The following is a 24816-nucleotide window of genomic DNA, read 5'->3' as shown; positions in this document are numbered from 1 at the left end:
CCCTCTAGCAAAATAATGGAGTTTTCAGCTGGCGAGTAAGATGTAAACAACCCTTTTACGGAGATTGACGCGCGCGTAGCATGTTCTGCGCGATGTCGCACCTGGGGCGTTGCGTTTTGAATTTAGAACTACAAAATTCTGACTCGCTGGTAGTGTTGCGCATGCCTACGTGAGGATTGTGAACGTTCAACCAATGAAACGGTAAGAGGCACTGGATTTTTAGGAGTCCACATTTTATTGTGACACTGTAAAAGTGTTTAAGACCAGCTAGCCATGTCTTTATCATCCGTTTAAGACCGGCCACGTGACGGGCTCTCGACCAATAGGAATAGCTAAACTGTCTGAGGTATTTATGAATAATGTTTATTGGTAAGACCATGGGAAAACCAAGTCTTACCGAATAACGATGGGTTGTTTTCCCATGCTTTTCTACGACTATAAGGGCTTGGACATTTTCAGTTGCAAGATCACCCTGTCTACTGAAGTTCAAAATGAGACTGATCTGTAGTCACACCAGTCAATATCTAGTGCAGTACAGGTATAGATCTTTTACCTTTAATTTAAAAAAAGTATTTTTCTTTGACATTGAGGAATCTTGTAAAGCTTCAATTCAAAGACTACACTGTACACTTTCCACAGAAGTTTAAAACGAGACTTACCTGCGCTGAAGGAAGGAAAGAAAGTAAACATGGGATAGGGCTCTGAGTTACATGTACATGTACCAAACCTGAACAGAGTCATGGGCTGGGAAGGATGCAGCATCAGAACAAGAACTGGAAGTGTACAGGGACTGGCATGCAGCAACTGAAATATATGTTTAAAAAAACAGGAAACAACTTGAACAAACAAATATCATAAAATTTTAACACAGATAAAGACAGATTTACTTATTACAGGAAATTGAAGAAAAAAAAATCGGGGAAGGGGGAAATGTGATTTTCTTCATGATTTTGTCATCCGAGGTTATGGGAATCAACACACTTCTATGCTAGCACAGTGTACTACCAATAAGTCTCTGTACTAATGACGTCGCACTTTGTTTACATGTGCAGTGTCCTATGGAGCCAGCGGGGGCCCATGGTACACTGAGCACCATAGGAAAGCACACACGTGAACAAAGTGTGACGCCATTAGTACAGAGGCTTATTAACATTTTAATTTTGTGATGGCATTTTGTCACTATTTTACCCCAAATTGGTAAAAAACTACTACCCTTTCTGAGACATTCCTGCTTGGTGTTCAACATACATTGTGGCCGTTAGATGAGTCCAATATTACACCTGAATTTGTAAAAGTATTTTTTTTGTTCTATAAGGCCAAAATATATTTTGTTCTATAGTTTTCTCGACCCTGCATGCTTCCTTTTTCCCGCCTGCCTTTACAAAACAAAACCTTTAATTCACACATTTGCAATATATTGTCAATATCCCCATATTGGGGAAAATAAAATGCCTGTCTCCTTGATTGTTTCAAAATCCCAGACAAGAAACTATTTTATTTGTTTTGCTTGGCCTCATTTCTTTCAATACAAATGCTGAGGTGAACAATAGCCCATGGAGTATGACCATAGTCATGTGCAGATATACGGTTAACTCCGGCTAAACCAGCACTCTCGGGACCCGAGAATTTGTGACGACTTACGCGAATGCCCATATCTGCTGTAAATCGTCATTTTGCCGACTTACATGAATGGTCTTTTGCACACATGATTCATTGCACCAATTGGCATTGATTTACCCTGGATTATTTCCTTAATGCTTGAGTTGAATCCAGCAAATTAATCCTCGAATTGTATCATCATGTTTGGGGTATTGATAGTGGAGACCACGATACATATATGTACGTGCACAGTAACTAATTAAATGCGTGCATGGTTCGGTCCGGTATATACCACGCACGCATTGACTGCAGCAGAAGTCATTCAATAAGACGACCCCCAAAATGGACAGAGCGCATGCGTACAGCCTAGAGTGGGTACTTGTATTAATATGTTCACGATGCATATATGCGATGTATGCATAGGACACCCTTTTTCGACACCGATACATGCAGCAATCACGTGCCGTGCGAAACCACTTTTCACTCGACACTTTGCCAACTGCAGTACAGGAAGTCGATGCCAATGTGTGATTTGTTGAATGCCAACTTACACAAAGGATTTTGTAACGCTTTTTATGGAAAGGGGACCGAGAGTAACACGACGACTTGAGCGAAATGGCGACTTATAAAAGCTGACTTAGAAATAAAAAATTAAATGGAAATGCATTACGGACAATCGGGACTTTAGTCAGATGGCCGACTTGAGCGATTTGACGAGTTGTACGATGTCAGTTTAGCCCGAGTTTACTGTAGATATCATCAGAGAACTATAAGTGAAAATCTCCACGGGCCAATCAGTGGTTCATAGTAATGTTGTGCATACCCGACCCGAAACCGATAACGACCCGAAACCGACTTTGGGTAAGGTTGGGTCGGTTTTTCCATCATTTCAGTCAGGTCGGGTAGGTTTTGCTATCTTGTGAAAAACCTGAAATAAACCCAAAACACAAAACCAAAACAATTCACGCAGTGCAATATTGTTACAGAATTACTGTGCCCAGTACAACCAATATCAACTCCCCCCCCTACCTAAAAATGTCCCTACCTACTTACGGAGCCTACCCTATTTTCAAAAGCTATGTAATCGGAAGCAGACTTTTTTTTTTTTTTTGGCCTTAGGATTCTTACATGAAGCTGAGAGACGAAGATTTTCATGCAATGCGGGTTAAGTTCAGGCATAAAAAGTGGACACAGTTATCCAAGCCTGCTATTTGTTTTTTTCTGGGTTGGTTCAGTTTTAGGTCAGTTTTTGCTTGAATTTTTTTCAGGTCAGGTCGCATCGGTTTAGAGGAGTTCAGATCAGTTTCGGTTCAGATTTGGTTTATCTCTACAATGTTTCGGGTCGGTTTGGCCTGGTCAACCGGACCCGATTCACAATATTAGTTCACAGCAGCTTAGAAGGGTAACAAGGAGCTTGCCTCACATCAATGTGTTGACAGGAGATGTTGATGCACCCTACGGTTGAAGAACGGAGCACCACTGTCTTTGATCTCTCCCACTTCACCATCTGGGAGACTGTTCCAGACACGGACTGCAGTGTGGATGAAGGTTCTGCCGGTGGAGTAGGTCCTGGAGACTGGCTTGGAGAGTGCATGGCTAGGCATTGACAAACTGAGGCGTGTTGCGGTCATATCTCATCATAGAGCGGGGGCAGCATCTAGCCTTCAAGCCTGGTGTCCTAACAGAAATGAGACCCATAAAATAAGTTCACCTCTGCAACACTGGCTTCAAATCTGCACATTAAATGACAACAATTTAAGTCCGAGTTGTAATCAAATAAATAGTCAATGGACGAGACCAGATGTCGAGAGCTCCCCTCGCAATCCTGAACACGTTAAATTTTCGACTCGTGTTTGAACAATGCGATGTGGTCGTGCCCAGCGTGCCTAGCTTGAACTGGTTTCCACTCATAAAAGATGCCCTAGTTCCCGACTCCCTATCATCATTTGAAATGCACTTGTGTTTACAAACAAACGAGACCCAGTCTGCTCATTATCATAATCGATGTATCGCGCTCAGTAACGGAATCGCACTTGGGATAGGGGGACTAATGAATGAACGCTGGGCACAACCACATCACATTGTTCAAACACTAGTCAGAAATTTAACATGATCACGATCGCGAGCGGAGCTCTCAGAATTGAACGGGAAATTTCACCCTTCATCCGAATTGTAAGTAAACTTTAGTACCTCGATCTTAATTATTGATCTCTACTTGTACCTCAGGTGGCGTATCTAGTAATTTGGAGGCCATTTTGAGGGTGAAATCTGATGTTTTGTTGGGCAATGTTGGGTTTTGGGTCAAGAACAGAATTGTGTCGCACGATGGCAGCGATTAAGCTTGGACCCTACTATCGCCAGACCATGTCCAAATGTTAAAAAAAGGTGATAAGTTGGGTCCAAGTTACTCGGACTACATGTATAGTCGGACTCCCTATTATCGCGGCATCCCTATTATCGCGGCATGGGAAATTTCTCTTTTTGCGTTGCCAAAACTCTTCAAGTGGTGATTTTTTTTTCAGTTTACCAGTCATTAAGGACTTTTTGCCGAGTTGTATAAAAAGGGCGATTAAAAAATGTTGTGACTTTTAGGGACTTTTAACGATTTTTAATCAATATTAACGTTTTCCAAAACTTGCAAATGTTCCGTCACCGTGTCTGCTAAAAGTAGGCCTACCCTCTATATTTTAACATAAATCTGTTATGGTGCCCGTGCCATGAAAGTTCCATTGTCTAGTTCCCATTCTTCAGCTGCAAATGTAAAATGAAGTCGAAGGACGATATTTGCACCGCGAAATCGTAAAAACTTTTACGGGATCAAAATAAGCACAGTGCTTTAACAAAAATATAACGGCACACCGTGTAAAGTGAATGGCGCCCCCTATCGCCAATCAGTAGACTGGCCTCAGTAATTTGTGTTCTCCTTTCGAGGGTCTTAAAACAATCATCCTGTAGTCATATAGTCTTTAATCAACTTGAACGTTACAGGGAAAATATCAGACTTTATTCAGGGGATGTTTTGGTCAAACATTAATTATGAATAAAAAAGTTAAGATCATTATAAAAACCACTTCCGCATACCGCGATAATACAGATTCTACCTTCGGTCGCACACTCCGAGCATGTCTATTTTCACAGGCATCGTACACGGAATGAACAACACCACCGTCAGATTTTTTTATATCAATTTGAAAAGGAAGAGTAACTTATACCACAAAAAAGACAGGACAATTTGGGAAGGTTAATGGTCAATCTCTATTCCGATTGAGAAACGTGATATTTTACCGCAATAATATAGGGCAACCATGGCAACCCATCCTACATGTACATTTGCGACACAAACAAAGGTACATGTACAACTATAGAATGCAGGGCCACTACACTCTACATCCGCGCCTCCGTACGGCTGCGTGGAGGTGTGGAGCCGCAGTCGACCTACCTCCGAGAATTGCGCCCTCTATCGGCGCGCGTCTCTGCGACTCCGCACCTCCAGTGCCCCGCGTCTCTGCGACTCCGCGTCTCCGTACCGTGGCTCCGTGCCCCGACACATTTACAAGCGCGCCCTCCCTTCCGATCATTGATGAGAAGACAAGTGCATTCGCTGTACTTAGCACTTTTTGCAGGTTTGCATATTATTATATTGTAGCCTATTACTCCTATACTCACATCGCCGGCCTCGATCCATGCCTCCAAGCAGAATAAAAAACCCTTGCTCCGGCGTGGCCCTGCATTCTATTGTTGCTCCCAAACAAATTAGGAAAGAATGTTGCAACCTGACGCTGTTTTTTTTCTTCATATATCATCTCAATAATGTGTGTCAATGAAGGTCAGTCATTGCAAAAACGAAGTGGCTATCGTTACGGCAGCCGTTGTTTAGCGCCCTCTACGATACTTTTTTGATACGCACGCAGATATATAATTATTTGTTTCCCCACGATTTAGCGAGCAGTGTTACAGCTCAGTCGATAGAGGGTAGGATTTTGCACCGCGAGGTTGCGGGTTCGCATCTCAGTTTTGCACTCGAATTTTTTTCCTTTTCTAACCTGAGGCTTTGGAGGATTTTTTTTTAAAGGGAAATAAAGTCCGAATTTCATAACGTTCAAATTCACTTTTTTCCTTCTAATTTTATATTTTCTTCTCATGTTTTTATAAAAGTTTCAGTCTACCGTAACGATAGAAAATGGGAAATGCATTACGGCTGCCGTAACAATAGCCACTGTGTTGCAAAAATTATATGACATGAATTTGAGACTGAGAAATAGGCCTAGGGCCTATTTCCCATTTTGTTATGTTAGGAAATAATTAGATTCGAACATTTTCTTGACTCTCCGTAGACTTTCTACACAACCGCTGAAGTAGCGTCATGTTGCAACATTCTTTCCACAAAGGAAACTATACCTTCAGTTTGTGGAATCTCCTTGCAAAGTAGTGATGCTTTGGGAACCCCGCCATGCCCGCATTTTGCAACTTCGGTCTGAAGAGTCTGCAAGGTCACAGGCCCATGACGTCAACCGTAAAGTCAGCATCGTTGATTTCTTGAACCATTATTTAGTACGGCAGCAGTGCCTGCGCCCATACACGACACGTGCAGTCGTGACGTGTACATATCACATGATCCATATTTTGTCGACCGTGCGAACATGTACGAGAATGCATCGATGAAAAACATCACAAAACGCAAGATGTATAACTGCATCGGAAAGCTATGGTTGAAAAAAAAGTAATTCTGATTTTACCATTAAATGATGAAGGAATTTTACAACTTGCATGGACCCGGCCCGCCAAGCATACCACCAGCACCACCCCCAACGCGATCTGACTTTGTACTGTACTTGTACGTACGGTTAACTAACTTTCAACAGCGCCACCACTTGACCAACAACTTTGAACGCACATTATTTTTTAAAAACTTTTCAGCAAATAAACGTAATCTTGGTTGGGATTGCATGAGGATTGTTGGGATTGTATGAGGATTGTTGGGATTGTGAATTTTGAGCAGCAAGGTTGTTGCTTATTGGAATGTAATGTAAATAAAGATACTTGTTCTACTTTACTTAATCTGGAATATGTTTTTATGTTTGTATTTTTTTATTATTTATCTCAGTGCGTGATCCATTCAGTGAGAAAAACTCACTGATCTCCCATGGGTCCCAGCTCACACAAAACTACTATTAAAATACAATTAAAAGATGAGAGTACAATGTAAGAATGTTAAAAAAAGTCATTTAAATAAACTTAAATAAAATAGGAATTACACAGATGAAAAGCAGAATTACGCAGATGAAAAACCAGACATTTACAATACAATACAAAACCAACCACTGCAAGATGACATCCTGCAGCACCTGATCTATGGAATAAGTTGCTTGCTGTAATATCCAACAATCGCGGTCCATTGACATTTCTAAGCGTAAAGTAAAGACCTATCTCTTTAAACTGGCTTTTAACTTATTGTGTGTGTGATTTCAATGGGTCCGAGGACCAGGGCCCAGGTCCTCAGGAGAATTTAAACCTTAAAGGAGCTGTCGAGAAAAAGTTAGAGTAAATAAAAAAGGGAACAAAAGAAGGAAAGGATCAGGTCCTCATGACTGAATATAATAAAAGCGAGCTGTATGTCTGTGCGAGTGGGTAGGCATTACATTCACTGTGTGGACTTCCGAACAAAAGAGGTCCACATAAACCAGGTAGAGGCGACGTTGTGTGGACTTGGGCAAGTCCGCAGAGTGTTTCCCCATTTCTGGAAAACAGGTTTAGAGGCATTTTTGGGGTTAGGTTTATGTGGTAAAATGGAGAGAAACACTAAAGGGGATCATAGGGGGGAAATGGGTTGAAAGAGTTTTCACAGTTTGAGAAAATGAGTTTTTTCATTTTTTTTTTTTTAACTACACGAAACCAAGGAAATGTCCACACTTGGTATGTAACGTAAACATGGGTGAGTGCATGTGTGTGTGGGGGGAGGGGGGGGGGTTGAAGTATGGGAGTTGGAGCAAAGTATGGGAGTTGAAATGACCCACATTCTCTAGGGCTTTTTGACGGCCCTTGTTTTCAGAGTACCATTTAATGAAGAGCGGCAACAATTTCTCGTCAAGGTTGGGAGATAATGTATTTTTTAGCGCCTGTTCATGGTAGAAACGTGTACCTCATTGTATTCGCATTGATATATTATCATGGGATGTGCTCCACCAACTCTCGCTTGTCGTTCCCCCAACACGAACTGCACTCTACACGATTGGTATCACCTCTCACCCATACAATGTATTCATACTTAAAAGCATAATAGTACCAAATTACATGTGTATTATCAAAAAGTTTATTTAGATTGGAGATCCCCACTGGCGCTGAACACCCCCTGAAATTATTCCGCTTGATAGGTGTATTCCAACGATCACTCAATATTGACTGAGTGCTATGGGCGCAATTGTTTCGTGATCAAGGTTGTGTAGGTGCAGATTTTCCCAGTTCTCTCAAAAAGCTCAATCTCCACTGAGATGAAACTTCAACAGATTAGGTTTGGGACTGGTGTTACTATTGAAAACAAACGAAATGCATGAAATGCAAATGATCACGTATGCCTTTGAAGCTTGCACTGTTCCCCCGCCCCTTAATGGGAATATCGTGCTTTCCCCTTTCTTATATACTGTAGCTCAATTTATAAACAAGGAAAACAGAAATAACATCCTCTCTTTATAACGACTTCCTTTTTTCTCCGATTTTCTTATATCTTCATTTTGAGAAGGGCCGCTGGTTTCAAGTTTGTGGTTGGAGATCTCAATTCATTAAAAAGGGGGGGGGGGGTACGTTTGCAACTTACCAGCAGTTTGTTATGTAAATTGTTAATATTAGAAATCGCCTTGGGTTCTCTCCCTGCTGTTTGCAAAGTTTTACAACAGTCAAGTGCTGGATATGACACAGAGCTTTTTTTCTTTTACTGAAGAAGTGCAAACCCGACCTGAAACCAAAACCGAACCAACCCGAATAAAATCGACTTCGGTTCTGTTCGGTTTGGCTATGAATGTAGTCAGTTCGGGTCGGTTTATGTTTGCGATGTTTGAATCGGATCGGTTAAGATACATTTTGAGAAGAAAAAAAACAACTCAAAACCGAGTCAAACCTAGACTTGATCACATGTCGTTAGATAGTCGTATTTTGCCTGTGAACTTCAGTCGAACTCCATCGGCGCGGCTGGTATAAGACTAGTAAGTAATCGGCGGGGTTACGACATATCTAACGACTTGAAGGTTACCTTCTCGACCGTTATTCATATAGGGCCTATGCGTATATTATATACATCATGTGCAGTATATTTTTGCGGTGAGATCCAATGTCGCACCGCAATGCAAAATGAGGACTCGTTTATTCCGTTGGAGTTCTTATCAATACATCGGAACGTGTTTGCAGATCGGGCGACATTTTAATTGCCAAATCACTCATCTTGGTCAATTGTGTATAGAAATAAAATGTATCATTGTGATATATATCCTTGATTTATTTGAGTCGTGTAGGCCCTGTAATGAATTTTGGAATGTTACACAACACAAAACACAAACCCTCGAAATAATGAGAATGACCTTCCGTAGCGGCCTACAATCCCGGCCAAAATGGTTGGGACACTTCTTGAGCCTGACACGGTCACCCACTCCCCCACTCCTCCGGTCAATGTTGTTCCCAGCTGATGGAGCACACACCGCGCAATGAGAGACAAAATTGAACGGGGGCCGGGAGAGGGTGGGGGCCCAGCGAGATTTGGCACGGATTGTAGGTGCAGGTCAGTAAATCGGTCCGAAATTGCCTACACCGGCCAAATCACGATTTACATGCCCCTATAATTATTCAGTATTTAAGCACACTGTGGGCACATTGTGGGCCATGCACTGGAACGTGAGCTTGTATTTCTGTACAATTTGGATGAAATTGGGGCTCTAAAAGGGATGATTAGGCCTATATTCGGGTGGAAATTTCTCCCAAAATATTCATCAAGTTGAAGAAAGACCATGAAATAAGCTTTAAGTTTGATGTGTGTCTCGAACACCTTGGAGAGTAAATTGTGAGTATATTTCCAGACTTTCTGAAGTGGAGCCATTTATCATTGGGGTCTTTATTGCACCCATAGGGACACTGTTAAAAGCGGGCCCTTATTATGGACGCTCTCGGACAGTAGGTGGCGCTCTTCATCGCTACCGACTGACGTGACTCGCTTTTTCCGATGATGTCGCCGGCCCCTTCGCGCTCCCCCCTCCCGGCTCGCTTTTAAAATCTGTGGCCAGTTGCAATTTGCAACTGTGCACCCCCCCCCCCCCCCCCCCCCGCTATGAAACTGCCCTGTGGTGGGTATAAGCGGCGCTAAGAATGTCGGTAAAAGGAAGAACAAATATCAAGCAGCGGCATCCATTTTTAGAGATCTTCGATATACCGCATCGTCACGCACACATTTTTTTTTAAAATAAAGTATGACGTTTTTAAAAGTTGTTATATAGAGCCCACGTGCCTTTAAAAACTTTGAATTTTCTTTTCCGAACGAAATATGAAGGACTATTATGTCCTGTAAAAATAAATTTGCTTGTTTGAGTTTGCAGGCCTTTACTCAGATTTGAAAGTTGGCTTTAACTGACGCGCTCCAGTTCTGAAATTGCGCACACTATTCAAAACGAGCGTCCCGCCCTTAATTCGAAAGTTGAAATTAAATAATTGATTGCTTGTTATGGGCCGATTTTTTTCGTGCGATGTCTCATTTGAAAGCTCATTGCAATTTTCGATTTGGGGGATTTAATTCCATTTGTAATTGTAAACACCATAGGCCTAGTTATTTACGATCATAAGACTTTTTTTGACACGACGTATGGAAAGACGTCGCGCCGGCAGATACTATCAAATTCTAGCACTGTACAAGAGTCGCTCAGTCCCCTAATAAAGGAGTGGGTGGCTTCACCCCCAGCTCTGTGAAACAATTGTTTTCATAGAAATTATCTGAAAATAATGTGACCCCCCCCCCCCCGCCCCCCCGCTCTGACGCCCCAACAAATCTATACTGGTAATAACGTCCGCCTGTGCACAACAAACGGACAGCAGAGGCAGCTTTGTCGTGGGGTATTTGTACGCTATTCTGTTATAATATAGCATTAATAATCGTCGGATTTGAACTGCGCCCGAATAGTATGGTGCGAGCTGCCCTCCCCCCCCCCCTGATTTTCGGAGGCCAAAATGTCCGGAGAAAAAAAACCTGTCTACATTGCAGATTTTTTTGGCTGATGAACTCCCCCCTGCCAAAATGTATGGTTCCGCCCCTGCCGCCTATTGGGTTCCACGCTTTTGGCGGGTCATTTATATTCATCATCGGCAGTTTTTCAAGATGTCAAAAGGCAACTTATGAACGGACGAGCCATCGGCTGATATCACGCTGCCTAGCTGATTGGTCGTGGCCCACAGGCCTTCCCACATTCTGGGGACTCCAACAATAATTGCTTACCCCGTTTCATTCTTTCATCCTACATGAGCTACAGAAACTTCATTTGGGTCCAAATAGTGGTATGTCGATATCACATTTCATATCAATGTACCAACTTACGTCAGAGGTGGATCTAGTAACTTTTGCTGGGGATGGGTCGGGAGGAGGGGGAGTGGCTGAGGCCCGTCAGATTCAGATACACATGTACATACTTTATTGTGTCAGAGCAGGAGAAGGGTTCGACCCCCCAGCCCCTCTGGATCCGTGACTGCATGTCACTGACAGTCAAAGGCAAGTCTGTAAAAGCCCCATGTTATGGAATTTTCCAATTCAATCCTTAAGGGTACATTGGGGTTTTCCACTTGACTTTGTTTTTCTATTTTGTATTTTCAGTTTTGAGGGTGAGGGGCTTTGTTTTCTTGCGTTTTCCTATTTTGCGAATAACTATATATTTGGGGAATGTTCACAATTAAAGAAACGTTATTATTTTGAAACGTAATAAACACATTACAATGTACAATTTTAGTTTTGCCCGGTACAATATTGCATACTGCGTTTCTTACTTCAATTGAAAATTGCAACATTAATAATGGCATAGTCATATTGATCGAACAAAACTTCGTTTTGATTATAGTCAATTATTAAAAAGTTCATTACATATGTTTATTACATATGTTTTTAATACTACCGTAGGTTTGCCGAGCAGTTGTAATCATCAAACTAATTACACCAAAGTTTAAAAAAATAGAGGCTCAAAAAAAATCAAAAAGTTATGTGCTACCCAAGCATTCAGGGATCGGTCTGAGCCATAACAATGCTCCAGCCAATCCCTTAGGGCTCTTCCGGGATCTCGGCGTTCCTGGCCAATACACACTTCCTTCCCTGTCCATCCATGTAACCCCGGAGGGCCAGTCACGATGTAAAAGCAAGGAGCTAAGGGAGAAACAGGGCGGCACCCTAAGCCCTGATCCTCGATCCGAGTGGACCACATGCCCTGAACCTGTACGAAGGTGCCAACCTGGATCTCGCGGACAGTACCAGCAGCAGTGCTTACCGATTAAGCTAAGGTACTGTTGGTGTTTTACGATGGGAAATTAAACATCTTAAATGACTGAATAGAACGCGTGTGTTTAAAAGCAAAAAGACACCGACGGGATTCGATACCGGGCTCCGCGATTCGTGGACGACGGATCTAGCCACTCGGCCATCAGGCTTTCTTAGAATTCTCCTCAAAAACAATTTGTCTTAATAATAGGCGGAGAAATCTGGAACATTGCATCTGTTTTGGCTTCATGGACGAACAGAATTGAAGTCGATGTTTCGGGCAGTAATGAGTCTATAAATTTGGAGATGATTGTGAACGGTGATTTAATACCGTACTCGTATTGTATAGCTTGGTTTTATGTCATTCCAATTATGACACTGATCTCCATATACAAAGCTGTCAAGCCCATTGGCTATTAAAAAAATGTTTTTGCCACATTACCAATCCAAAAACAATATTTTTTTTAATTAAGATGTGTAATTTAATTGACGTTCACTTTTTGCTCAACAAATGTTTTAAAATCAAAATGGCTGTTTGAAAGGTGACAGATTACTTGTATTTCATTATTGAAGTTTTGCTGAACTCGAAATTCATAAACATTTTGTCGTAAACTAGGGGCAGTAAGCTTTCCATTGATATCTTTGATACATTTCTCTAGACAGGCATCTCTATATAAGCTCAATTGTCTTGAGCTTATATGTGAAAACCATCTTGGGACATTTTGAGCACAACCAGACCTTTATTGACTTATTATAGGGCCAAGACATGCAGTTTACACTGGAGTTTATTTTGTTCAAATGAACTTGGTGACATTCCAAAATGGTTTGTAAAGTCCACTTTCTTGATTAAACATTTCCTTGCTTTATCCAACAACTGGGGATGCTGTTGCTGCGATGTCACTAAACAGCAAACCCCACAACTGAAGAGTGCCTTCAGTTGGGGGGTTTGCTACTTATATTGTGATCCCAAATTATTGGTTACTGAAAAACATCTGTGCATATATAAATTATGTTCATTGACACACTTATATATTATACATGCAGTAATAGAACAATATTACAGTAATGCAAAACCCATGGCAAAACCTCCAAATATCCCGGACACTTTGATGCTGAAGCAAGAGTACAATGAAGTTTCAGCCTAAAATTAAATCACAGTTTTGCTCGTAAATATTGTAATTCGCAAGAGCAGAAAAACCAAAGAGGCATTAAATTCCCCTTGAAAATTCACTGGGACTTAAAGGTGCATTATAAAAATTGACTTTATAAACATTCTGTAGGGATTAGATGGTTCCATTATGAGATTAAAGAGGTTATCACTTTGGTGCAAGGCATTTGGACTGATTTGTTGACTGATAAATGAAATAAAAGCAAACTACATTTATTTGCTGAATGCATAAAAAGAATTGTCTCACTGAAGATTTGTTAGATGTGTAAATTTTCTTTCTTTAAAGCTCCACTTCAAATTAATATGAAAGTGCATTTTATAAAAAACAATGCAGTTTAGAAATTCAGATTTTCACTTTGCCTCAGTTTTTAATAGCTAAATGTGCATAGCATGGTCATAAAAGAAAATGGGAAATTTTGTAATAAACGCTTTATACCCAGTTTACTTGTCCCGGGGTAGCATCAAAAAGAAGACCCCTAAAACGAAGACGGAAGACCCATGTTTTCGAGTGGGTCTTCGTTTTCGAGTGGGTCTATGTTAAAACATGGGTCTTTGTTTTCGATACTACCCTTGTCCCGGGTGAGTTTTTAGACAAAATCACTCTGGTGGGACTCAAACCAACGACCTCCTGCAATGTTGTCCCGAATTATTATTTTCTCACAATCACCCGGGACAACACTGAGTATACAGTGTTTGTTAAAAATAAGTCTTTGAAAGAAAAAAAAACTAATACATGTATTAAATGTATAAAACCCGACGCAAATTCCATCTTATGAATAAAAATGAGATGATATCAAATTTTGTGGGAATTTTTTACAAATGAACAAAGTGGTATGTTTACATCTAAATAAAAGCTGTGAAAATTTCGCTATTATTGTGCAACTTTGCAATACTCTTCAAAGAACATGTCATCCTCAACTTCATGGATAAAAATAGGTAAAATATCTCCACTTCCTCCATTTGCAAAATATTGATCCTTGACATTTGTCCCAATGTGCTGCCATAAATCTATATCTTTTTGCTACCATCACAATACAAACTTTCAAATCTGAAAATTTATTTCCATCCCATTAACTCCAAATCCAACAAGCCCTCAAGACCCATTGACTCCTAGTCCCATCAACCTACATACCCATCAGTCTCACAGCTCTTCAAGTAATAGTCTTGTTTCGTCTCAAAACAACCATCAACCAGCCTTCCCAGAGTTCCCAAGCCTACTCTCCAGCCCCCAACCCAACCTCCCTACCTCAGACTCTCAGATCTGAAAAATTTGTCAGGGGTACCCCTTGTCTTCAGAAAATTTGGCCAGAGCTGAAAATTGTGTAAGTATAAAAACCTAAGTGGTTTAATTACGAAAACCTAAGAGTTTTTCAAGAAAGTGACATAGCCTAGTGGGAAAAGAGTGCTGCTGTGCCAGAGGTACCTGGTTCAATCCCACCCTATGCTACCATTTTATTTTTTATAAGTTAACACCACAGTGAGGAAAAATTCTCCTCCCAGGTCCCGGATTGAACTGGGGACCCGGTGGCTGGCAGTCAGAGAGCTACACCATCAGGCCACAGGATTCTTCAAAAAATTGTGCTCAGAAATTATATTTAAAGGTTAGATTGCGCAATATGTTTTTAAAAAAAATGCACATTGGTCTTAGTACAATGTATCAGTTGAAAAATAAAAGCCAGAAAACTGAATATTCAAAAGGAAACAACAAAAGCTCAAAATTCCGGGTTTTAATTAATTCAGTTTTATGATTTTTTTTGATAAACTCCCTTTTGCAAATTCACAGCCAATGTGCTTACTTAATAGTACTACAAATTCCATTGAGTACAATTGAAGTTTTTATTTTTAAAGTAACTAAACAAGAACTAATCTGTTTAATGCAGAATAATGTAGAAAATACAAAAATCAATATTTGTAAATGCTTAAGATTTCATTGTCAAGTCCAGTCCTTCATAACAATTTTCCGACTACAAAATGGTAAGACAAAACTGGCCTTTACTGTTCAGCTTTACAATGGCAAATTAATGTGTTTGAACATGAAAATGTTTTAAATGTTGGCAATCTGCGCCTTCTCCCCAGCGGAGGGCAGTGCAGCGAAAACCACTTCAATTTGTTTTCTGAATAATTTTTACATTGTAGTCCTATTGATAGTCGTGCATTTACTTAAAGGTGTGTTTCATTTCACCACTGCACTGACAAAGGTGGCTGTTCTACAAATACAAATGAAGTGTACTGCAAAGATTTGTATGACTCGTGACAGACTCAGACTCTAGTCTGACTTGAGTCCCATTTTCTGTGACTTAGACTCGGTCTTGTGTCACAGAGAAAAATGACTCGGACGTCGAATCGACCGTGCAGACTCGGACTTGGGTTCATACTCGACCAACGTGACTCAGCACTTGACCAAAATTAACACAAATCACTTTTTGTTACAATACAATAACAACTAATTTTGAAGACGATCCTTTCCTGAGCCAGTGATACAATAGAGTCAGTGTGATGTAGACACAGATGCCAAGTACACGCATACTGAAATTTGTATTCTTGTGGAGACATTTCTTTGTTCGCGTGCAGTAAAGTTTTCAGATTTGAAAATGAAGTTTCAAAATGCTCTTATTTTAGCCAGAATTAATTTCCCTGGGTGAAATTCGGACTTAATATCCCTTTTCTAAAACTCTTCCATTTGCGACAGATCAACCCACCTTGGAAATTCCTAGTTTTTGAGTAAAATCCATATATCTATTTCATGAAAATCTTGTGGAGACGTATTGTCTATAGAAATTGCCCTTTGGAGATGTATACAATCTTTTGTTCCCTATTGTGTGCACGTCTCCAGAGGGCACGGTGTATCAGATCTGTACACACAGTGCATGCAGCTCAAAATTGATTTTTTTTTTATATTATAGTTTAAAGGCGACTCATGACTCGTTACTCCACCTGCATAATTTGGGATCAGGAGAGGCGACTCAGAATTGCTGTTTGGTGACTCAAACACAAGTCTGGAAGTACATGTACAATGGGTGCCACTTAAAATTTACATAAATAATATACACAAATACCCTGGAAGACCGTCATGACAATGGAAAGCGTCAAGTTTACAAAACATACAATCAATTCTATTGAGACTGGCAATGTTTTTTTTGAACCTGTAAGCATTCCAGTTTCAGGTACGAAAAAGAAAAAGGGGCTCTTTTTTGTTCGAAATAAGTCAAACATGTATTAATAGAAAAAAAAGCATGGGGGAAGACAACTTTAAAGGACACTTTGTTATACCGAGACTAGTACTGGTATTTTAGCAACATGGCTTCTCAGTGGGAGTCACTGAGGCATGACAACACGGATCACTTTGTTGTTGTGAGGATTGAGGCAATATTGTGTATCTCAAGCTAAATTACTTTATACTAACTTGCGTTTCTTTCTTTGCCTGGTACATGTACATGTACATGTTCATGTATATGATATGTCACTTTCATTCCTACTCGCACTTGGAGAATTTGTCATTTTATCTTTTAATTTTATGTCTCTGCCAGCATGGAATTGTCCGTGATTTTCCTTAATGAACAACCTAGTGCATCTTAGAAATCTGCGTTCTACCCATAAATCTCTGTTGTCACCCCCAGTCATCAAAACTAAGTCCTATGGTTCCCGCTCCTTCCAATCAGCTGCAGTTCAGCTATGGAACAACTTACCAGATACTGTGAAACAGGCCGAAACATCAGAACAATTCAAAACCCGGGTCAAAACATATCTGTTCAATTTGTATAATTGTTGATTTCATGAAAGCGCATAGCGCATATTATTATTATAAGCCCAGGCCTCATAGAATAGCTTCTCTGACAAGTGATGTCATCACAAAGTGGTGCAGTTTCAGGCCATTCCAGCTTTCACAACAGAGTCTTCCTGAAAAAGCATGACAACCTGAAATTCAAACAAACACAATTAATTGAAAAACAAAACCACTATTAACACATACCATTAATCGTTGGTCTTTATTTTAACAATTTTGAAAGCTTTTGTAATTGTTCAAGCCTTTGCATAGTTGGAAGTATAACTTGTCATGTGCCAAGGAGAGAAGCATTGGCAGCCCAGGCAAGCAAAAATCACTTTTGAAGATGATCCAATTTGAAGGTTTGTGCTCACATTTCTAAATGAAAAATAAGATACAGCTGAAATGTTTACATATGAAACTTGTTAATAATTTGAAAAAAAGTGTGCATTTTTTAAAAATTTATTTTCATTTTTATGCAAACAACCTTTTTGCAAAGAACTCCTTAAATGTGGGCTTAAGCCGCATATTAAATCACAAAACCTTTTGCTGGGACTAAACTTTGCTTTACCTTCCTACGTCAGTGGGACGTTTGCACATTGGAAACAAGTTTTGTCACATAGGTAGGCCCTATGATATGCTAACGTCCTTTTGCCAGGGAAAAATAATGAAAAACCTCCTTTTTTCGACAAATTATGAAGACCCTATATAAATAGTAATAATAATATAAAAAAGAAAGAAATTATATTGTTGTTTCTCCAGGACCAGCTGATTTGAAAGTGCATTACGTCAGAACTTTAATAAAAATGCAAGTTAGAATTTTGTGCATGTGAATGCAGCTTGTTGGAGGGAGATTACTGAATTTATAGAGAGCACAGAGGTCTTGACATGGTGCTGGGTCTATATGTATGTACATGTATGGGTTCAGCATCACAGCAATGATTACTTCTCTTTACATGTAAGTTAGGAGATTATTTTACTCAATCGTCAAGTTGACACCACTGAATCTACTTAAAACCACTTCACTTCTCTTTTTTAAGAGACTGTCACTGAGCATGGTGTTTCAACTGTACTTCGAATTCTCCCTACCACTTTCTAACATGCTCAGCATCACTTACCTAGACAGAGTCAACCTAGACAGAGTCAACATCCCAAGCCTCGAACTCCTGAAGTCAGCTACAGCATCTCGCTGACCTCTTCAATGGCAACGTGCCTTGGCAATCCTCCCAAGGCAGATGGCAGAAAAGTTAGGAGAAGGTTCTCTTCATGAGCATGGAGCAAAAACAAAACCAAAACAACAACGACAAATAAAAAGAAAACGAGCAAACTACTACAATAAAAAACAGAACAAAGCTACCAAACTTTTTGAGAAGACAGTGAAAAATAATGCAGATTTTTTTTTATCATCCAACACAATTTTGTCCAAAGCACTATCCGTGGCTTATTGTACTCGTATGTTTCACCCAGCGTTACCGAGTGACTGTTTTCCTGAGGCTGATGCACAGTCTCAACTGGAATTGGGTCCTCATTCGGGGCTTGAACTTGAGAGGCATTGTTGTCATATTTGTCTACATGAAAGGGCATCAGCATTACCAGGCAAAGTGCCTGTTCTGACAGTCACTTTCTTTGCCTCTTTACCTACTAATGGAATCGATGGTGCATCGGGGAACACTACATGAGTTTCCTCAAAAGACATCGTGGGCTTATGCGCTTTTAAGAAGTCTACACCAAGAATACATGTAATTTCATGGTGCATGGTTTCGAGGATGTAGAAGGGGTGTTCAAAACTTTGCTCCCCGATACAAATTGGGAGAACAACTTTGCCCACAACTTTAATGTGACCAGCGACACCTGAAATTAGTGGAATGTTGGACTGACCCAAAGGGAACTGATCTAGGGGAAAACCTGTGTGTGTTTTTCTGGTCATGCACGAAATCAATGCACCAGTGTCAAGTAAAGCAAATCGGGAGTCTGAGCCATTTTTGACTTGAACTAGATTGCTCCCGCTTGACATGGTAGAAACATTACTCAGGTGTGGGACATTGGGTCTTGTCTCTAGTCATTGATTAGAAGGATGGATATCATTGACGTTATTTGGTTGGTTTCGGAAGCACACTCTAGCAAAATGACCTATCTTATGACAACAGTTACATTCAATACCGCAGGACGGACATGTTTGCCTACTTGTACACTCACCTCCACATCCATGACACGGGTGCATCATGGGGGGCATCGCTGATTGAGATCGCTGCAGTGGGCCTTGCTGCTGGCGGAAAACTTAGATTAGCTTGGGGTGGAAGCAACGCTGTCCAAACTCGTATCCTCTGCTTGGTGGATCTCGAAGAGATGGCTGAGTGGCCTCCAAAACTGTCGTGATCCGGTCTTTGAGGGAAGCAATCTGTTAAGTCAACTGCTTGATTGCAGAGTTCACGTTCACATCAGTGGATGGGGTTGGTTCTTAATTGCGCTGCAGATGTCGACTGAGCAATTCTAGCTTGCGTTACCGCCTCATCCATTGTCTTAGGATGAGACTTGATGATGGGCTCTGAGGTCGGGCAGCAGTCCTCTTACAAATGCTTCCATTCTCTTCTCTTGCGATTGCTTTAACTGACAACACAGTTTCTCTATGTCGCTCAAGTACCTTTTGACTGCTTCATTAGGCTGTTGTTTCCTGTCGGCCAGCTTCGACAATCGTACCCATCGCATGCCTTCGTGTGGCTCATATTTCTTGAGCAAAGCCCGTTTTAGTTCTGCAAAGGTGCCCGTTGTTGCTGTAGGCAAGTCTCTGTACCAGTAAATGGCAGAACTGGCGAGGTAGAGAGGAAAATTGCTGGCTTGTTGCACAGCAGTCTATGCTTTCTGGAGAGCATATCTCTCGTACAGGTCGATCCATAACTCAGGATCCTCCGAGTCGTACCCGGTGAACTTTGGAAGGATGGACTCGATATGCGCTGTACAGGCCATGGTTGATGCAATTTGTTGTTGATGTTGAGAGAGGTACCCGGATTCTCCAACAAATATAGCCTGTGAGGTTATATAGACAAAGGAAGACAGTAAGAGACGAAGTTGTACTTAAGCTGATGTAGTTTATTTGGTTGGCTGTGATGCTCTCTGTCTGATTTCTAGATTCTACTGGGTTTTTATACAGTAAATGGACATTCCAATCTTATAGCTATCTTACAGGTTTTCTTGCCTTATTAGGAATTGTTCACTTACTACTGAATATTAATAATACAAGATTGAAGGTGTTTGGTCAAGTTGTATCTGGCGGCAGGGCTAGGCATATTAATAGAACAATCGGATTTCCTTATAAGTCCGTGGGCTGATTCACTGTGGCCTTCCGGTGCAGCCCAGCATCCACCCACGCGGACCCTGTGGCTAAGCTGGCCATTCCTTAGATGTGTCTCATTACCAGGAAAGTGGTCCTGTTCATCAAAGGTCAACTTGTACAACTTATACAGTAAATTTAAAAATGATATTTTATCATGGTGATGTGTGCCCTACCCTCGAAGCTTAAGTCTCCGGACTTTAAATGGAACGTTCGGAACTTTACAAAAAAGACAAATTGGAAATCAACTGAATAATCTTTCAACAATTTACATTTTGTTGATTTTGTTCTTTTTATGTTTACTTGTCTCCCTTTATTTTCAGTGGAAATTAAAAATGTATTTGCATGTTTTTACCTATTTGTTTCAGGATGCATTTCAAGGATGTCTGCAAACGTGACCAGAAAGCCAGCGACATCATAACCCAACTAGCTTCGAAGCCTACGTGCAGTACAACGCAGCAAGCGGAGGCATGTCATTAAGGCAGTTAGTCCCTTCAGCCCAATTCGGCCAAATGGATCTGTCAAAACATTAAAACATTACGGGAATTACAAATTCTCTTTGGCATGTACATAAAAAGAGAACTACTATCTCATTGTAAGTGTGAGATTATAGGGTTACAGGTGCACTGGGTATGCAAAGTAGTGGCGCATGTGGTATGCAAAGTAGTGTGCATTGATGCGAGTAGCAGGGTGTGGTTATAAGGCGTTGGAATGCTGGTTGGTGGCATTCGCAGTCACCACGCCACACAATTTGTTTCTTGCTCTATCACAAGTAATGTTTGATTTTTTGGATTCATTAATTTGACAAGTATATAGCAGATCCCGGAGCTCGTTATATCGATTCAAGTAGTGCTCGATCGCCATTCGGGGGTCAGATAGGAATTTCCCAGAGTTTTGTCCTAACATATACAGTAAAAGGGTTTATCTCTGGTTTTTCACCTATCTTAGGATCGTGCGAATTTATGTATAATGATGTTAAGATGATGTATTGTCATTGTATAAATTTACAGAATCAGTAGATCTGTTGTAACACGAGACATTTACAAAAGAGTGCGGGTGACTGTTACACTTCCAAGATTAAAACAGTTGATTTGATATAAATACAATTATTTGGTTATTGTGTATGATTAAGCTGGTTTGTCGGGGCAGAGATGAGATTTCACTGTAAAGTCCCTTCAACAAATCATTACCGCCAATTAAACACAGTCTTTATGATGGCTCTGTCTTCTGCAAACTCAGAGCACTCGTAATTAGTCCTCTCACTGTTTTTAATACTCACAGAGGTGAGCCTAGCTGTCTCAGCGACGTGCCGTGTCCGGCCCTATATACCTTGCACGGTGACATCGTTTTTGCCGGGCCTGTGCATTCAATTGCCGGTCAACGTGGCGCACCATGCACGGGGACAATACTGACATCGGACCACGTTTTGCTGGTGCTCAAGTACCATTTACGGCATTATGCCTACTTGCAGGTGCACATAATACAATGTATTTGGGCTATAGTTACGAAGTTTTCAAAAGTTAAGTACATTTACGGTTCAAAATATTCATTATCATTTGATCAGTATTTTTTTTTCTATTTGCAGATGATACCGTGATACGATACGATGATTTTCCAAGTGCTGCCCATTTGCAGTCCATGATGAATTGATGTCACATGATTGACAAGTTCCTATGCACGACAATACCCCTGGCCAAAACAAGACATGAACAAGAACAAAAACCCTAATTTTCAGATAGTAGTTAATAAGGATTGCTCTAAAGCCTTGCTAGGATCGAAAGGTGTAGATATTTGTAGTCCTATCCTGTATTTCAGATCAATTCTCCACGTATAGTTATCCAAAGTTCTAGTTATCAGTTTGCAACTTTTTCAATAAAAAAAATCTCTTCATATTATATTCTCAGACGTACACCTCGTATTTTGTTTATTTGCTTAAGAATTTTATAAGAATTTGTTTTGAAACCTGGCGTTTCATGAGAAAAAAACCCCAAATATTGTGGCACTTAAACTTTATATGTAATGTCTGCAGTGTACGGATTTCTCAAAATGCACCATTTGAAAATGAGATCATAAAAAGGGTATTTACCCTCACTTACAATCATGGATACAAAAGCGTGATGTACGTGTATTTATTTCAACTTGTCTTTATAAATCTGTTAGCATTTTTTACTTTTTGAAATGTTTGGTTCATCATTCTATGAATACATCATTACTACATGTACCTTCTAAAAGCCTATTGTGCTTTTGAAGTTGCACTTCCGTTTGAACGAAGCCGCCTGACTGAACTTTGCTTACCGCATGTTGTAACTCAGACGAAAGCCAAACTCTATCAATGCTTGTGTGAGTATTGCGAGAACATTGATCTGAAGCTAAAGACCATCAACACCACATCTGCATCAGTTGGTGTTAAGTGCGGTGAGCTGCTGGACCGCTATCACGCTTCGGAAAACACTATGTAAAAGAACTGGACAAAATCCCGTGATCACTTGCCTAGACAGAAATTGACAAAAATGCGGTACCCGTCAACTAATGCAGTACCTGGCTCCACTACTACGAAAGTGCTCCTCGAAGATAGTCACATGGCAGCGCTGGGGGCCAACATGTTATGGACCAGAGAACAAAAAGCGCATCACAGTACTACATCACCTGGCTCCGTAAAACAGCTTGTCGATGAATTTCTTCAGGAGATGTCAATTTTCTCAAGGCACTTGTTCGAAGCCAGATGGCAACAAATCCAGTTCTACCACTTAAAAGATGGTTGTGCTGACAATACCTAGTGTCTGATTGGATGGATTGGATGATCAGAAAATCCAACTGAATCCCAGCCAAGCCCATAAAAAAGGCCACATGGGCAGATGATCGCTACTCTGTTTCAAGACAAGACCTGTTCGAGTCAAGATTCAAGATCCTCAAGCAAGATGCAAGATGCCTTCCAGACACCCATGCGTAGTTTGCGGCTGCACTGTTCCTGCAAACCAGCAAGCGTTCAAGTGTATCGCTGTGAGATGTGGCGGCACGGTGGATGTAACTCTGGTTGTTCACCGAGAGGAGTATCTCGCAAAATGATTTTGTGAACGATCCATCTCTTCTGGAGGGGTGGCTTTGTGGTACCTGTGCGGACCACTCCATGGACCAAGAGCCCCTCATCCCGGACCAAGAGCCCATAGAAGAAGATGACTTCCACATCGATGTTGAGTTCACCGTGCCAGCACCACCTGAGGAGGATCCTCTTCCAGACCCTGCCATTTCTGATGAGCTGCAAGGCCTTGGAGAGGATGACGATGTTACCTTCAAGATCATCACAGGAGGTTCGCAGCATGGCAATCCCATTCTGGTGGACATGCAGCCATGGCTACACCTACAGTAAGAAGTGGAAAACATCTGGCTCAGCATCTTTGCGTATCACTTGGCTGTGCAGTGTCTCTGGGACAGGTACCAGTTAGGGGAGCTACAAACATCAGAACTCCTATCAGCAGGCAAACACGTCAGCAGACCAGCAATCTAAACACCCAAACGGCTCTTTTCAGAGCCACAAACCAAACGGCTCTTTTCAGAGCCCCGCATGATCAAAAAAGAGAATCCATGTCATGCTTTATTTTCTCCCCTCCTGAAAAATAATAAAGATACCCCCCCCCAAAAAAAGTGGAGTGGCGTAGCTTGCTTCTACACAAAGAACGCCCCTAGAAAGCTGATGGCAAAACACAAAACACCCAGTTAAAGTTCATGTCTGGGCCGGCATTTCAGAGCAGGGGAAACACCCCCTCGCGACGCCCATGGACTTAAAGGGAATATACATCATTTGCTTTTGCTGTAATTTTCAGAAATGGATGGAATTGGGGGGTTGGAAATATAAAGCAAATATAGTTGCACTGACTTTTTGGAGGTTTTGGGTTCGAAAATGCTATAAAAACCAAGAAAAACGATCATTTTCCTGTAGTCTGGTTCCCTGACTCCATATAAGAAGAAACAGAGCAGTTTACATACATTGGGGAATTGTAAGGTCAGGGAACCAGTCTAGCTGGCTCGTACCCGTTCATAGGTTTGTAATCGATTGCAAACAAGTGCAATGGTCAATTGGGGCCAGTATTTGAAAAAAAGCCAGTTGTTTCCAACGCTGATCGGCCGATCAGCGTTGGAAATTGATACAAAAATACCACTTTTCTTGAAAATGACAGTATACCAGGTGCCATCATTTTACAGGATGCTTCAGGCTGTCATTTACCAACATCCTATTAAGGTATTTCGCAAAAACTTGGTAGTTTTTTTTTTCGATGTTTGCAAATGTTGTATATTCCCTTTAAGACACACTATGTAGTCCTGCTGAAACAAAAAATGCCAACTGAAAGAATTAATTTATTTATGGTAGTTTTTTAATGAACATAAATACGAAATGTGTTTTCATTTGTACTTGTACTATTGCAAAGTGTGTTCCTTGTTTTAGCTGTGAGATAACAAGTGAATATAATGTCTGA

The 24816-nt window shown here is 40.8% G+C and overlaps 2 long non-coding RNA genes across 4 annotated transcripts; both read right to left on the bottom strand.

Moving 5' to 3' along the window:
* Nucleotides 1–315: 315 nt before the first annotated feature.
* On the bottom strand, nucleotides 316–6452 carry LOC119727118. 2 transcript variants are annotated; one of them, XR_005270898.1, is made up of 3 exons: nucleotides 6336–6452; nucleotides 3023–3277; nucleotides 316–804 (listed from the first exon to the last, which is right to left on the bottom strand). It is a non-coding gene; the product is annotated as an uncharacterized LOC119727118 (long non-coding RNA). The 2 variants fall into 2 exon arrangements; XR_005270897.1 differs by lacking the exon at nucleotides 6336–6452 and adding an exon at nucleotides 5998–6078.
* Nucleotides 6453–16792: 10340 nt separating this feature from the next.
* On the bottom strand, nucleotides 16793–20106 carry LOC119729388. Of its 2 annotated transcripts, XR_005271239.1 has the most exons (3): nucleotides 19213–20106; nucleotides 18135–18278; nucleotides 16793–17168 (listed from the first exon to the last, which is right to left on the bottom strand). It is a non-coding gene; the product is annotated as an uncharacterized LOC119729388 (long non-coding RNA). The 2 variants fall into 2 exon arrangements; XR_005271238.1 differs by having other exon boundaries at nucleotides 18135–20106.
* Nucleotides 20107–24816: the final 4710 nt, after the last annotated feature.

Source organism: Patiria miniata, unplaced genomic scaffold (assembly GCF_015706575.1).
Source record: "Patiria miniata isolate m_02_andy unplaced genomic scaffold, ASM1570657v1 HiC_scaffold_20, whole genome shotgun sequence".
NCBI classification, from domain to species: Eukaryota; Metazoa; Echinodermata; class Asteroidea; order Valvatida; family Asterinidae; genus Patiria; species Patiria miniata.
Note: the sequence above shows the minus strand (reverse complement) of the source record. Positions and strands in the feature narration are given on the sequence as shown.